This window comes from Zingiber officinale, chromosome 11B (assembly GCF_018446385.1).
Source record: "Zingiber officinale cultivar Zhangliang chromosome 11B, Zo_v1.1, whole genome shotgun sequence".
Taxonomy (NCBI): Eukaryota; Viridiplantae; Streptophyta; class Magnoliopsida; order Zingiberales; family Zingiberaceae; genus Zingiber; species Zingiber officinale.
The window spans coordinates 62,209,929-62,221,642 of record NC_056007.1 but is presented as its reverse complement, the minus strand read 5'-3'; the positions used below and the strand labels follow the sequence as shown (position 1 = coordinate 62,221,642).

General features: G+C 42.2%; 2 long non-coding RNA genes across 2 annotated transcripts; both read right to left on the bottom strand.

Annotated features, from left to right (window-relative positions):
- Positions 1 to 262: 262 nt before the first annotated feature.
- On the bottom strand, positions 263 to 975 carry LOC122035115. The gene is made up of 3 exons (XR_006126899.1): positions 720 to 975; positions 508 to 591; positions 263 to 314 (listed from the first exon to the last, which is right to left on the bottom strand). It is a non-coding gene; the product is annotated as an uncharacterized LOC122035115 (long non-coding RNA).
- Positions 976 to 7,736: 6,761 nt separating this feature from the next.
- On the bottom strand, positions 7,737 to 8,302 carry LOC122033348. The gene is made up of 3 exons (XR_006126505.1): positions 8,152 to 8,302; positions 7,940 to 8,023; positions 7,737 to 7,746 (listed from the first exon to the last, which is right to left on the bottom strand). It is a non-coding gene; the product is annotated as an uncharacterized LOC122033348 (long non-coding RNA).
- Positions 8,303 to 11,714: the final 3,412 nt, after the last annotated feature.

The following is an 11,714-nucleotide window of genomic DNA, read 5'->3' as shown; positions in this document are numbered from 1 at the left end:
GGTCAACGAATCATATCGAATCAAAGGTACACAGAAGGTATAAAAACCTAGGTCCTGAACATGGTGAAGCATGGTATATCACTACCCGTATAAGCATGTATAGACAGGTAAAGTATACATGGGATGCAAAACAAATCAATCAATCAAACATATATCAAGATTTGGGTAGTGATTAACCGAAACAGATAAGAAACACAATTGATGCAATATGTTAATTTCATTACTAAGCATATCAAAGACAAAAAGTCAAAAGTACCCGCCTCCGATAAAATGGTCCAAATCTGACTCCGAGATACTCGTCTCGCGTCAAAGTCCTGTGTTAAATCGCTCAGTTTAGCTAACTTAATTATAAACAAATAGCTAAACTAATTTCTAATCCACTGACCAGTTAGGGTTAGTTTCATTAACCCCAACTACACCGTTATACAACTTCTAAACCTAAATTAAAAATTATTGCTAACACAACTACCAATAATCTAACACAAAGATCAAAACCATAAACCTTACCTCAATTCAACCGCACTGGTTTATGCCCAAAGCTGTGAATCGCCCACGCACAAAGATGACCGGAGTTGTATTCACCGACCGAGCCTTAATTATCATCAATTTAATAATGATAACAGAAATTAGGTCTTCTCTAATCGAAATAAGATGTGAATATCACCAATTAAAATACCCAATTACATAACACAAAATTCCTTACCAAGAATCCAACTTACCCCTTGTCTCCACTCTGCCGGCAACATGGCAACACTGAAGAAAAAGAGTGGCTCCGGCAGTGCTGAACTAGGGCACAGTGTTGGCGCAAGGGAGATCGGAGAGGGGCGGCAAACCTGAGATCTCCACAATGAGAGGCGACGGCAGAGGAGAGGAAGCTTCTGTGTGCACCGGCGTCGCGACAAGGAAACTAGGGCACAGCGCGACGACGGCCAGTGCTGGGAAATCTGTGCCGACAGTGGCGTCGGGCTGGCTAGGGCACACGGTGGCCGGCACCGGACAGCACTAGCAAAGATCGCCGCAAAGTGCTCACTGGCGTCGGCAAGGTAGGCTAGGGCACAAGCACAGAGTAGGGAACCGGCGATGGAGTGAGCGTCGCCGACGCTTGGGGAAAAGGAGGAGCGGCACTCGGCGGTTAGGGCAAGGGGAGAGGGCGTCGGACGGTTTGGCGTGAGGAGTAGAAGGGAAATCACGCGAGGGGCTCGGGAACACGGGGAAGGAAGCACAGTGACGAGAGGAAATAAATAAGAAAAGAAAGAATAAAAATAAAACTTTTCCTCTTTAAAGCGGGGTAGCCTAAACAGGCTTTTCCGGACCCCGTTTTTATCCCCGTCAACTCGTCCTATTTTCCGGTATTTTACATTCTCCCCCACTAATAAAAATTTGGTCCCCAAATTTCGTTATCTACCATCAGCAAGTACTAATAACAGACAGAAAGTATAAATGCTGAACGGTAAACTAAATCACATACCTCAAGTGAAAAGATGGGGGTATCGAGCTCGGATCGTATCCTCGAGCTCCCAAGTAACTTCCTCGTCCAAATGATACTGTCATCCGACTTAACCAGCCAAATAGTCTTGTTCCGCAACTAACGCTCTTTCCGGTCTAAAATCCATACTGGAACCTCCTCATAGGTGACGTCAGGCTGAAGGGAACTGAGATTATCTATCAACACATGTATCGGATCGGGTACGTATCACCTCAGCATAGATACGTGAAGTACGGCGTGAACGACTGCCAAGGACGGCGATAGTGTCAACCAGTAAGCTACTGCTCCAATCCTTTCCGAGATCTGGAAAGGTCCAATGTATCATGGAGCTAGCTTACCTCTGAAATCCAATCTCTTCGCCCCTTTCGTGGTTGAACCCCGCAGAAATACATGGTCGCAAATAGAGATCTCTAAGAGTCTCCGACTCCGGTCTGCATAACCCTTCTGGCGGTCCTACTCTTCTAACATCCTTCGTCTGATAGTACGGACTAACTCTGCCTCATGCTGAGCTCTATGAGGTCCCAACAACCGGGCCTCCCCAACCTCATCCCAAAGGGTGGGTGTCCGACAAGACCTACCATATAACGCATCAAACGGTGTCAACTGGATACCCGAATGAAAACTGTTGTTGTAGACGAACTCTACCAATGGCAGGTGGTTCTCTCAACTGCCTCCAAATCCAATACACAAGACCTCAACAAGTCCTCTAAAGTCTGAATGGTCCGCTCTACTGTCCTTCTGTCTGCGGACGGAAAGTTGTATTGAAACAGAGCTGCGTGCTCAAGGCCTGCTTCAGACTCTGTCAGAAATGAGACGTGAACCGTGGGCCTCTATTCGAAATAAAAGTCAACGGGACACCACATGATCTGATGATCCCCCGGTAAAAACAGATCTACCAATCGATCTAGGAAATCAGTCTTCCGGATCGCTCACGAGTGCGCGGATTTGGTTAATCGATCAACGATTACCCAAACGCGTCATGGCCTCGTTGTGTCCTCTACAAACCTACCACAAAGTCCATAGTAATGTGTTCTTATTTCCACTCAGAATAGAAATCTGCTGAAATAAGCCGGCAGATCTCTGGTGCTCGGCCTTCACTTGCTAACAGACAAGACATCTAGCTACAAAATCCGCGATATCTTCCTTCATGTCGTCCTTCATGTCGTTCCACCAATAGGAACGCCTCAAGTCTCGATACATACGGGTCCCACCTGGATGGATCACAAATCGAGAACGGTGAGCCTCCTGAAGTAGCTCCTGTAAGACCGGATAAGACTGAGGTACGCATAATCTGCCTCGGAAGTATATAACACCCTCCTCCCCGGAAGCTATCTGGCTGTAAATAAATTGCAAATACTGATCAGCAGCCTAGAGCTCTCGTATCCTCGTCCTGATCATCGACTGAGCACCCATGATAACCAGAGTACCCTGCTCTGTCTGTCCTTACCCCTCAAGGCCCAAATCGGAGGAACCTTAAATCAAGTCTGTGACCACAACTCGGTGGCAAGCTAAAATTCCTCCGGACTTTCTGCTAAGCGCATCGACAACCACATTAACTCTCCCTGGGTGATAGCAAATGTTACAATCAAAATCCTTCAGGAACTCCATCCATCTCCTCTGTCAGAGATTAAGTTCCTTCCAAGTAAACAGATATTTGAGACTCTTATGGTCAGTGAGAATCTCAAAGGTAACGCCATATAAATAATGTCGCCAAATCTTCATGGCAAAATAATGGCGACTTGCTCCAGATCATGTAGAGGGTAGATCTTCTCATGCTCCTTCAACCGACGAGAAGCATAGGAGACTACTATATCGTGCTGCATCAGAACAGCGCTCAAACCCTGAATAGATGCGTCGGTGTAGAGGACATATCCGTCCTCTCCAGAAGGTAAAAATTCAAAATCGGAGCCGACACTAGTCTCTGCTTCAGCTCCTAGAAGCTGGTCTTGTCATCCTCAGTCCAAGTGAACTTCACGCCTTTCCAGGTCAGGCGTGTCAGTGACATAGCTATCCGAGAGAAACCCTTAACGTATCTCTGGAAATATCGAGCCAAACAAAGAAAGTTGCGAGCCTCTTCTATAGACTCCGTCTACTTCCAACGGTAACAACCTCGATCTCCTGTGGAACCACGGTATACTCCTACTGGTGACCGTGTGTCTCAAACATCTCACAGAAGACAACCAAAATACGCACTACTGATCTTCACATCTAGATGTTTCAGTCGAAACATCTCTAAAACTATGCAAAGATAGTGTACGTGATACACCTCAGATCAGGAATAAAACACCACATCATCAATAACGATAACGAAATATGATCCAATATCCTAGGGATACCCAAATCATCTAGTACATGAAAACATCTAAGGCTCCGCAAGCCCTAATGGTAAAACCAATACACATAATGTCCGTATCACAGACATTCCCAATCCATAAGATCCTCGACAATAAATCTGAAATATGATCACCAACGATATAAATCATCTAAGCATAGATCCTCCAGTGTGAGAGCAACGCTCCATCACAGAAAATACCACATATGTGGGAGCAACGCTCTACCACAAGAAATCCTCAATACGTAGGAATAACACTCTACTACAATAATCCATAACATGTATCTGCAGATATGGGAGCAATGCTCCGCTACAAGCAATCCGAAATATGTGGGAGCTCCGCTCCCACCACAAACGATCCATAAGTGTCCAAGACACCTAACTATCCAACTCGCTGCCACAGATCACTGTGGGCGCCAAAGGTATAACAACCTAGTAAACAAATCAAATCCATAGTCAACTCTATCATTATCCTAGTGGGTTGGTCACCCACTAATAGGAGAATTAGTGTTGACGGTTTATACAACCAATAACATAATGTAGAAGCATTCTACATTCAACATAGGTAGAATCATCATGATGCTACCCACCATACACACAGTACACACACACACAACATATGTATGATCGATATAATCCTCCATTTGACACACCAAACACACTCATGCACAGTATAAATCGGTGTGATACCTCCAACAATACCTATCAAACCCGTGTGCATATATCAACATAGGTATAATCAACAATACACCTCAAATAACCTCACACGGCATATATATACCAATACCAAGAGTATAATCAACGTAATACTTCCAACAAAACCTAATAGACACAAGCGCATCCACAAATCAAATATAATCAATAAGATACCTCAAATATTACACCGAATACATCTGCACATATCACAACTTAGATTAAATCGATAAGATACATCCAATAAAACACTCAAACATATGTGCACATTCCACAACATAGTTTTTAATTGACAAATACCTCCAATAAACAATCAGACATGTATGTCTAACCACTCGGGTATAATCTACTAGAAACCCACAATAATCATATGTATAAATGTGTACGACCCAAATGAAAAAGTCAAAATTCAAGCTCATCACGACACTCTCATTTTTATCCTCAAAAATATCAGCCCACATAATATCAGATAAATCAGTCTCTACTCCCCATGAGAGCAATTTAGCATTCAAAACATCAAATCATTATGTATCCACATAGTAAAATATCAGATAAAGCAAATATAAATTTTATCATCCTGTTAACTAACCACAACTAACCAGATTTATTAAAATCTCATAGGCACACTCAATCGTAAACTCTCTAGCACCCGATTATAATCTGATCAACAACTATAATCATCAAATCTGTGAATATCATACTTGACACTCACTATGTCACCATCAATGACAACCCAAATAATAGATCATCAAAATAATATCTAGTAACAGATCATCAGACAACCACATAACATTTACTCTCATAAATCATTAGAAATCAACATATCATAATATCTGACCTCATAATATCCCTCAACCTCAAACCATTCTCAACAATGATCAAACATGGTAACTCCCCAATGAAAATTTTTCCATCGTATCGGGTAATCCAATATCCAAAAGATTGAGTATAAAAACTCTATTGGCTAAGTCAACAGGAATAGGTAAATGTCATCCACTACCCAACTAACAATAGCAGAGGCTGGTATGTGCCTCCATCTCCTACTAGTAGTGACAGAAAATTAAAACTACTGATGGTATGATAAGAAAAATCACTAGAGACTATAATCCTTGATCTCTATTAAGGTCAACCATGCTCAGTGGCTAACCCATCACATGTAATATGGCTACAACAACCAGACAGGTAATAAAGATAAAGTGCTACTAGATGTCCTAACCATCATAAAATAACTATCATACCTATTAGCCGTCTGGAGATGTTCCATCGCTGTCCAGTCCCCAACTTCTGACTTCAAAAATTCCGAACGAGAAAATCGACGGAAATCCATATAAATCCGAAACGGAAATCCGAAACATAACCATATCGAAAATCCGAAAATGACCAGTTTGACTCGCAAACCTGGCTAACCCAAATATCCAGAATACCAACAACAAGTATCCAATAAATCTCCAAAACACCAAAAGCAGGTATCATAATCCGCTCTGATACCAAATAAATTGGTATCAGACAAATCTCGGAAATCCAACAAACTGAAATAGATATCCAAAAATCCAGAACACCAAAAGCAGGTATCGTAACCTGCTCTGATACCAATAAATTGGTATCAGATAAATCTCGAAAATCCAAAATATAAAAATCCAACAAGTATCGCCCAACTTGGCGCTCTGATACCAAGTAAATAAATTGGTATCAGGTTATCCCAAACATCAAAAATACGAAAACAAAAGATCGTATACCTGGGCTCTGATACCACTAAATTTCCCCGGAGGAGTCCCCGTCCGAAGAAATTTCGACAGATCTCCCCTGTACCGATCTAAAACTTTTCTACATCTCATATACCTCAGCCATGGCTGGAATAATAACAATCAATAAAAACACATTCCACGCAGCTATATATAATCAAACAAAGTAGTAATACTCCGACTGAAACCACCCTACTCAACTACACTCAAAAGCTCAAAACCGACGAAATCACCTCTTATGCCGTCCAGCATGTAGTAGAGTAAATCCAAATCATACCAAAAGTCCATCCAACGGAAAGATTCCATACAATATCCATATGTAAAGTCCAAAAAAAAACAAAGTCCGATAGCGGAAAGCTAAAATAAACAACAACACAAAACCAAGAGAGGAGTAGCACTACGTGTTGTGGGGACCAACGACGGAACTCCCTCCGACAAAGATCAACCGAAAATAACAACAATGGAGGCGGGTGAGTCCAACACTCAAAGTACAATTGATATGCAAAGTAAAGAAACAACACCTAGCACTAATCATGCGTGCAGTTCCCGATAAGAAAGATAAAATGCATCCAAAGTAAACAGGAGAATCTCTGTACTAACCAGGTCCTGAGTATAAGGTCAAACAGTCCGAGTGGTATAGGGATCCCGTATGCATGTCAAACATAGGTATCCAAACAATATGCAGCATATAAATGCAAGCAACCACAAACACAGCAATAAATGCATCATGCATATGATGCTAATGATGCGTGTCACCCCCGACGCCACCGATCATCTCACACAATAGTGAGGCCGAGTGGGTAGGGTCTGACAATGCACTCTGCCGTCACTACTCCCGATGAGGTGACCGAGTGGACGGATGTGCGGAGTACACCTATCCTCCTACCCCAAATCATAGATGGGGAGCGCAACTCTCAACTCCCGTACACGATGGCGGGAGGAATCCTGGGATAACTCGCTAGTCACACTACCCATGAGCGGACCAACGGTGCCTAACAGCTGCAACACACTCTGCTGAATCGACCACTAACCCATGAGTGGTGGTGTGTGCAGATCCATGTAACTGGCGATGTGCTCAACAATAATGGAGCGGACTATCGCACAGCATGCAATCATGCAAATGATGCATGGCAATAACCATATAAACATCCTGACCTAATCCATATATATATAGAAATGTGCACCCTAGGTCAACGAATCATATCGAATCAAAGGTATATAAAAACCTAGGTCCTGAACATGGTGAAGCATGGTATATCACTACCCCCTATAAGCATGTATAAACAGGTAAAATATACATGAGATGCAAATCAATCAATCAATCAAGCACGTACCAAGATTTGGGTAGTGATTAACCGAAACAGATAAGAAACATAATTGATGCAATATGTTAATTTCATTACTAAGCATATCAAAGACAAAAAGTCAAAAGTACCCGCCTCCGATAAAATGGTCCAAATCTGACTCCGAGATACTCGTCTCACGTCAAAGTCCTGTGTTAAATCGCACAGTTTAGCTAACTTAATTATAAACAAATAGCTAAACTAATTTCTAATCCACTGACCAGTTAGGGTTAGTTTCATTAACCCCAACTACACCGTTATACAACTTCTAAACCTAAATTAAAAATTATTGCTAACACAACTACCAATAATCTAACACAAAGATCAAAACCATAAACCTTACCTCAATTCAACCGCACTGGTTTATGCCCAAAGCTGTGAATCGCCCACGCACAAAGATGACCGGAGTTGTATTCACCGACCGAGCCTTAATTATCAACAATTTAATAATGATAACAGAAATTAGGTCTTCTCTAATCGAAATAAGATGTGAATATCACCAATTAAAATACCCAATTACATAACACAAAATTCCTTACCAAGAATCCAACTTACCCCTTGTCTCCACTCTGCCGGCGGCATGGCAACACTGAAGAAAAAGAGTGGCTCCGGCAGTGCTGAACTAGGGCACAGTGTTGGCGCAAGGGAGATCGGAGAGGGGCGGCAAACCTGAGATCTCCACAATGAGAGGCGACGGCAGAGGAGAGGAAGCTTCAGGTGCACCGCTCGGGGCTGTGGCCGGCGGCGGTTTGGGACTAGGGCACAGTGAGGTCCTTCGGTGATGGTCGGCTCTAGCAGCACAGAGGGCAGAAGGGAGAGCGTCGGCGGTGGCAAATCGCCGTCACTGAGGCACGGGTCTCGGACAGCACTAGCAAAGATCGCCGCAAAGCGCTCACCGGCGTCGGCAAGGTAGGCTAGGGCACAAGCACAGAGTAGGGAACCGGCGATGGAGTGAGCGTCGCCGACGCTTGGGGAAAAGGAGGAGCGGCACTCGGCGGGAGGCTAGGGCAGAGGATCGGGAGAAAAGAGGAATCAAAGGAGAACGCACAGTGACGAGAGGAAATAAATAAGAAAAGAAAGAATAAAAATAAAACTTTTCCTCTTTAAAGCGGGGTAGCCTAAACAGGCTTTTCCGGACCCCGTTTTTATCCCCGTCAACTCGTCCGTACAAGCTCCGAAAAATTCCCGAAAAATTTCCAAAAATTCTGGAAAATTCCCTTATTAATATTCGCCTATTTTCTGGTATTTTACATTCTGTGCTTGTACAAATTTTTGTACAGGAGAAACAGAACGGAATCTAGGTGTAGCAACCAATAATTGGTATCAGAGCTAGGTTTTATGCCTCTGTGTGTTTGGTTTTCAATTTAATTATGCACAAGTCATACATAATTTAGGCATGATAATAGTAGGATGTGCAAATAGACTAACTCTGTGGTTGCAGGCATCCTAGATCCAACTATTATGGCCCTATTATGTTTTTGTGTGTGATTGGACCCTTGGACATGTCGAGAGCATTTTATGTGTGTGCATGATTGTAATTATTAAATACAGCAGGAGCTGTATTAGTTATTAGGATTTTACATTCTGTTCGATCTAGATTATATGTACATTCCTTCGTGTAATATAGGATCGATAAATGTAAAATTTTATTTTTATCGCGGATCGTATCCTTGCGAGGCGTGGTGCTATTTGAGGACTAGAGGCGCAACGAAAAAAGGTAGAAAGATAGACATAACAACATGACATGTTGGCGGCGGCTAGGGTTGGCGGCATACGGAGGACAGCTATGGATGAGGTCATAATAGTTGAAAAATTAGTTTCAATATTTATTGCCTTTTATACTGTGATGTGTGTGCTGTGTTTGTGTGCTTGTATGCATGTTAAAATTCCTAGTTTCTAAATAACTAAGTGGGAGAGGAATTAATTAAATTCCACGGTCTTCATTACTGGTTTGTAAGTGACGCATTCAAACTTACGCGTTGACTCTGAGTGTCTTCCTCCACATCGGATGAGTTTGTTTGCGGATCACTAGATCAAACTTCCTTAATGAATGATTATAGGAAATTATTTAAGAGCGTGTGATCTTCTCCATTTGAAGGGGCACAATCATATTTAATGAACTTAGTATCAAGTAATGGTATACACTTAGGCGCATTTAATAGTATTCTCCCCATCAGAGTTACTGCTATTATTTGTATAACCGAAGAAAAACTAACTATTAATTTGTCATAAAGCTAGGATGACAAGATAATAAAATTAATGGGTAAAACCCCTTCTTACAAATGTTCGAATTTGTATACGTCCACACTATCGTGGCATACAAAATTCACGGTGTTTGAAGTAATTTTATTTGTCATAAAGTTAGGCTGACAGGATAATTAATGGGTAAAACCCTCCTCTTACAAATGTTCGAATTTGTATACATCCACACTATCGTGGCATACAAAATTCACGGTGTATGAGGTATTGGTGAATTTAAATGATATTGTTTGAGGAATTAATATTATTTTAAATTCTAAGGTTTTGACCAACTATTTGATCGAAGACAGACCAACTAATAATTTTATTTGTCATAAAGTTAAGATGACAAGATAATAAAATTAATGGGTAAAATATCCTCTTACAAATGTTTGAATTTGTATACGCCCACACTAACGTGGCATACAAAATTCATGATGTTTTGAGGTGTTAGTAAATGATATTGAGGAATCAATTTTATTTTAAGGTCTTGACCAAATATTTTATGATTCTTAGGATTTCAAATGTTTTTCAATCGCCTAGCTGTTATATTAGAGAATACACTTACAAAGTCCCAATTATATTGATTGGAAACAAAAAGTAGACTGTCCTCGCAAAATCGAAAATAATAAATTTATATTTTATTCATTAGTTGTTGAAACATGTTTAGTGGTGTTATCTATTGGTATCTGGTGTGTAGATATAGGAGCCACTGATCATGTCTGCAATTCCTTGCAAGGGTTCCAGGAAACCCGACAACTATATGAAGGGGAAATCACCGTCTACATGGGCACTGCTACAAAAGTAGCAGCTGTTGCAGTCGGAGATGTTTATTTATCCTTCGATAGGAATAAAACATTAATTTTGAGAAATTGTCTTTATGTACCAAGTTTTAGAAAGAACTTGATTTCAGTTTCTAAACTATTTATGGATAGATATTCTATTTCTTTTGATGACAAAGTGGTTGTCAAGAAAAATAGGGAGATTATCTGTTCTGGTACGTTGGTTGACAACTTGTATACTCTTAATCCAATAACTCCTATGATGCAACAAATGGAAATTAATAACACATCTTCTAATTCTAATAAGAGAAAGCAACCTTCGGAAATGAACGAAACATATCTTTGGCTAGGTCATATTAACTTGGGTAGTGATCCGGTGGTAAGAGCCCGGGACCCCCTGACGAGGGGTCAACGCCACGTGGAGGTCAAATGGCCAAGTAGCCCGCCGGAGAAGGGTGAGCCGACCGGACTTGGAAGAAATGGATAAGACCGATCGGCCGACCAAGGGACATTCGGTAGTAAAAGGATCCCCGACCGGGTTCTGTCCCGTCCGAAACAGAGTTAAGAGCCGAGAAGAACCGTGAGAAATGACACCGCTAACGTCTCTACTTAGCGCCTCTGGAAATTTCCAACACACCAATCAACGTCCAGGGGCGAGGAGGTGCCCCGGCCCCCACAAGCATAAAGGAGGAGGGGGCACGGACGACTGCCTGTTTTGACCGGCCCGGATTATGAGAGAAAGAAGAGAGGCGACAAGTCATATGACTAGGCCATACTCCTAGTCCGACAACGGGTGTCTCTGTTGTCCCATCGGCGCAATGGTGATAGTTATGGTAAGATCCGAGGTTCTCTCCGGCGGTGCATGCATACGGTATGGGAGACACATATGCACGTGGACGGCATTAGTTCTTTCACCGCTTATATAAAGAACCTCTCACTACGCAGACGCACGACGCGAGTTTTGGAGCCCTTTCTATTGAGCTTTTCGACTTGAGCGCCGGGTCACCAGGAACCCCTTCCCGACCCGACTCAGGCAGATCACCGAGCTTGAGGCCGCCATCGACTAGGAGAGCGCCACGGCTCTTTGGTTCGCTGATC